This window comes from Marmota marmota, unplaced genomic scaffold (assembly GCF_001458135.2).
Source record: "Marmota marmota marmota unplaced genomic scaffold, marMar, whole genome shotgun sequence".
Taxonomy (NCBI): Eukaryota; Metazoa; Chordata; class Mammalia; order Rodentia; family Sciuridae; genus Marmota; species Marmota marmota.
In genome coordinates, this window is record NW_025999968.1 from 7,043,962 (window position 1) to 7,049,105 (window position 5,144).

A 5,144-nucleotide genomic window follows, 5' to 3' on the forward strand; every position below is an offset into this window, starting at 1 on the left:
CAGTTTTTTTTTTTTTTTTTTTTAGTTGGTTCTTTTTAGTTATACATGACAGCAGAATCCATTTTGATATCATTATATATCTTATTCTAGTTAGAGTTCCATTCTTACGGATGTACATGATGGTGGGATTCACTGTGTTGTTTTCATATATGTAAGTGGGACAATTATGTCAGATTTATTCTGCTGTCTTTACTGTGCTTATTCCCCCTCCCTTTCCTCCATTCCCCATTGTTTAATCTACTACACTTCTATTCTTCCCCTAACTGCACCCCCTTATTGTGGGTTAGCTTCCACCTATCAGAGAAAACATTCAACCTTTGGTTTGGGGAGTGGCTTGCTTCACTTAGCATGATAGTCTCCAGATCCATTCATTTTGCTGGCAGATGTCATTATTTCATTCTTCTTTATGACTGAGTAATAATCTCTGTGTACATATATATTAAATTTTCTTTATCCATTCATCTATTGAAGGACATCTAAGTTGGTTAATAGCTTAGCTATTATGCATTGAGCTGCTTTAAACATTGATGTGGCTGCATCACTGTAGTATGCTGATTTTAACTCCTTTGTATATATGCTGAGGAGTGGGATAACTGGGTCCAATGGTGGTTCGATTCCAAGATTTTTGAGGAATCTCCATACTGCTTTCCAGAGTGGTTGCATCAATTTGCAGTCTCACCAGCAATGTTTAAGTGTACCCTTTTGCTCACATCCTAGCCAACATTTACTGTTAGCTGTAGTCTTGATAAATGCCATTCTGACTTGTGTGAGATGGAATCTCGGTGAAGTTTTAATTTAATTGCTAGAGATTTTGAACACTTTTCCATATATTTATTGACTATTCATATTTTTTCTTTTGAGAAATGTCTGCTCAGTTCTTTTGCCATTTATTGATTGGGTTATTTGGTTTCTTTTGCTGTTAAGTTTTTTGAGTTCTTTATATATTCTGGACTTTAATCCTCTGCCAGAATAGTAACTAGCAAACATTTTCTCACATTCTATAGGATCTCTCTTCATGTACACATTCTTGATTGTTTCCTTTGCTGTGAAGAAACTTTTCAGTTTGATGCCATCCATTTATTGATTATTAATTTTACTTCTTGCACTTCAAGGGTCTTATTAAGGAAGTCAGTTCCTGAGTGGATATGTTGGAGTGTGGGGCCTAACTTTTCTTCTAGTATGTGCATGGTTTCTGGTCTGTTATCTAGGTCCTTGACCCACTTTGAGCTGAGTTTTGTGTAGAGTGAGAGATAGGGGTTAAATTTCATTCTTCTACATATGGTTTTCCAAGCACCATTTGTTAAAGAGGCTCTCTTTTCTCCAGTGTATTTTATTGGCATCTTTGTCTAGTATGAGGTAACTGCATTTTTTTTTTTGTATTTGTTTGTCTTCTATTCTGTTCCATTGGTCTTCTTGCCTGTTTTGGTGCCAATACGTGTCATTATTGTTACTATAACTCTGAAATTGTGATGCCTCCTGCTTCACTTTCCTCAAATAAAGCATTGCTTTATTTGCCCTTCAGTTCTGGGACTTACCTGCATAGCTGATCCATCTTTGTGAACACTTTTATAATTCAACCATCTTGAATTTGCCCCATTCCTGTGCTTATCAAAGACTTATTATGAAATAACTAAAAAAGAACAAGCAAAAAAAGTTACTATTCCCCCCCTCAAAAAAAAAAAAAACCCTATTATGACACTTTGAGTCTCAATCTCTACATAATGATGAGTCTCATTAGCAAATACACATTTTCAACTTGTGACACCATAAATACTTTTTGGCTTATTAGTATGGGACTTGGTACCTACCTTCTCCAAATGAAACCTCACCTTTGGTTTTAGAATAGTTATATGTGCAATTTACTGATCATTTTCATGTATCACCTCAGTTAACCAACATAACAGATAGGTGTTGTGCTACAGAACCAGAAATTGAGATATGGAGCAGGTTTGATTCTCTGGAAGAAGATACTGAGATATATTAGGAATCAACACCTGTGAAAAGAAAAGAAAAGAAGGGAAATTGAATAGAGGAAGAAATTAAACTGGGATGCTGCCTGACATAGTCTTGATCAACTTCATTGAGAATGATAAGTATCGCGCACTGGCATTCCATGTCAGCTCTTTGTACGCTTTGCTTGCTTCATCACTGGCTGTACACTTTCATGGGAAAGGATGACCTTGGACAAGGTGGGTACCAACTGAGAAGACCCTAAGGGAATTAATAATGGAAAGTTATCCACTGATTGCATTCTTCACAGCTAAGAGCAAATAATCCTTAAAGGGGGTATTTGTGGTACATCTCTGTGTCTACTATGGAATCTTAAGAATTTTATAACAATCTGTGTACAACTAGTAAGTAGCGAAAGCATTATGCCACATCTTTTGTGACTCTAAAATTCATCTTCCTACCCAGGTATGGTGGCATACATCTGTAATCCCTGCAACCCAGAAGCCTGAGATAGGAGGATTTCAAGTTCAGGGTTAGCCTCAGCAGTTTAGCAAGGCCCTAAGCAACTTAGGGAGACCCTGTCTCAAAATAAAAAAGGGCTGAGGAATGTAGCTAAGTGGTAAAGTACTCTGGGCTAAATCTTCAGGATCCCCCCCAAAAATAGTCATGCTCCCCACTAATTCATAATTGGCTTCCAAATATCCATTTAAGCCACTGTATCAGAATCACCTTTGGATTTTTTTTTAAATAAAATATGGATCTCTGCATCCACTTTGTGAGATTTTGACTCAATGAGTATGAGTAGGACCCATATAATCAATCTGGGCACATTTTATAAAAAGTGCCCATATTGATTATAAAGTATACTAATTTATAGAAACCATTGCTAACAATAATATTAGTGCAGAGAGTGCACGAAGCAGAATGGCAGAGGTTTTAAATGCTGAACTTTATTTCTGATAGAAAGTATGGAACGTTTTGGGAGGAATTTAAAAAATTGGATTATAATTCATCTCACTGGGGTCAATGCTGTCTGTCATTGGTAGCAAGACCTCTCGAGGACCTTGCATCTTGTTTTGTGATTGCTGATTCTCTGATCACTGGAGGATGGGGCATCTTTCAGAAAGCACAACTGCTTCATGATTCATAAAAATAGTTGAGTCTATAAATGAACTGAAAAATTTGCTCTTTGGGTAGCTACTGAGACGTTAGTAAAGAGAATTTGAAAACATCAAATTCAATTTTGCCTTTTGTCTTTCAGTATAAAATTGGCAAGAAGTTTGTGCTTTAAAATTTGTTTTGGACACACAATACAATCACTTTTAAGAATGCTGTAAACTCTCTAAATTTGTACATTTAAATGAAAGTTATAATTTGGTCATCTAATGATAGGAAAGGGGTCAAGGCAGAAGTTTAATTACTAGATATGTCTCATTAACAGATAAGGTATAAACTTAAGAATAATTTGACTTATTACTGAGCTAAAAAAAAAAAAAGAAAAACTTCTGAATTTAGCTTTTTTAAAAAATTTTTTCCTTACCAGAATAGAGATAGCAGTTGGATTCTGAGGCAATTTTCATCTAGTTGGTCTCTCAGGATTCCAACTATGGAGAGATAAAGAGCCAGTCACACAGATAAAGCTATTAAAATAAATATCTTTTAAGACACACAATAGCTGGTACATTAAATTGTTTTCAAATCTTATCTAATTTCTATCGACTCCTTTATATAAAAAACATTTTTTAAAATAGTGAATTGTGAAGACTTTGAATTGAGATAAACAAAGTGAATGTGTCTTCTCTCTGGTTTTGGATAATATCCTGAGCTCTGTGGCTTATGGTTTATGGCTTTTGGTTTCTAGGACCATTTTAAGGAAACAACGAAACTTTCTCCAGCTGCCACAGGAAGTTTACACTTTATCCTGGGCACAAGAAAAGGAAGGAGGTGTTCAAGTGCTGCATAAATACATTCCAGGATGTTGACTTGATGTGTAAGACAGCTTTTTGTCACTGTGCCGAATTCCTGAAAACAACAACTTAAGAAGAGGAGAATTTTATTTTGTCTTACAGTTTCATGGGTTTCTGCTGTATGATCAGCTGGCTCCATTGCTTTGGGCCTGAAGTGAGGCAGAAACATCATAGCGGTAGGGCATGGTAGAGAAAGGTTACTCAGCTCATAATAGCTGGGAAGCAGCAAGGGGCAGGGGATAAGAGATACCCTTCCAAAGCACATCCCTAGTGACCTACTTTCTCTAACATTTATCACTCCCACAGCTTCCACCACGTCCTGGTAGTCCATTCAGCTATCAATAGATTAATGCATTGTCCAATCACATCCCTAAATTTCTACCTCTGCAGTGGGGACATTGCTGCATTGGGGATCAAGCCTTCAACATTTCAAATCCAAACCATACACTTGTCGGTAATGGAAGTACTAAAGGCTATGTACAGTTACTCTATATTGTACTATGCATGGTGGAAATGCATGTGAATTTAAGTGCTAACATTAAATGTTGATGTAAAGAGGTTACAATACCAATTGACCAAATTATTTAAAATTAGGAGCAGTAACACATCCATCTTTGTATCTCCAACCACTGCATGTTATGTTTGAATGAATGAATACACAACAGTTTTTAACCTTATGTACTAAAAGCCATTGAAGTTTGGCCTTGGGAGCACATCACCAGCCTCTGTGGGAAAGATTTGCAAAATCAACTTCTGTCAATGAGTACAGGTGGACAAGGGCCACAAAGCAAGATCATTCAATTAAAATCTCAAATGATGGCAAATTTGAATATCTCCTGTGGTTATCAAGTACACTAATTTTTAACAGACTCACAGTAACCCTAAACTGATTTTGAAATTTTTCATTTCTTCCTGTACCATTTCTATGATACTTCATCCAGATAGCAACCGCATTAAGATTGCTGAAAATGAAAGTTTCCTTTAATTGATATTCAAGATCTCATTTTGTCCGGAACTTTAATATATTTAGAAAGAACATATAGCCCATAATAACCATGATTTTGTTCCATTGATATGTATCTGCAGATTAAAGACAGAGGCCCTTCCCTCTTCTGTTGAGGAAATGTATCCTGTCTCTCATTTTCTCCATAACCTCAGATAAGTGCTTATTGTTTTCATGATAATAATCAGTCTCATCTTACCGTGACATGATGTTTGTGAGGGGGC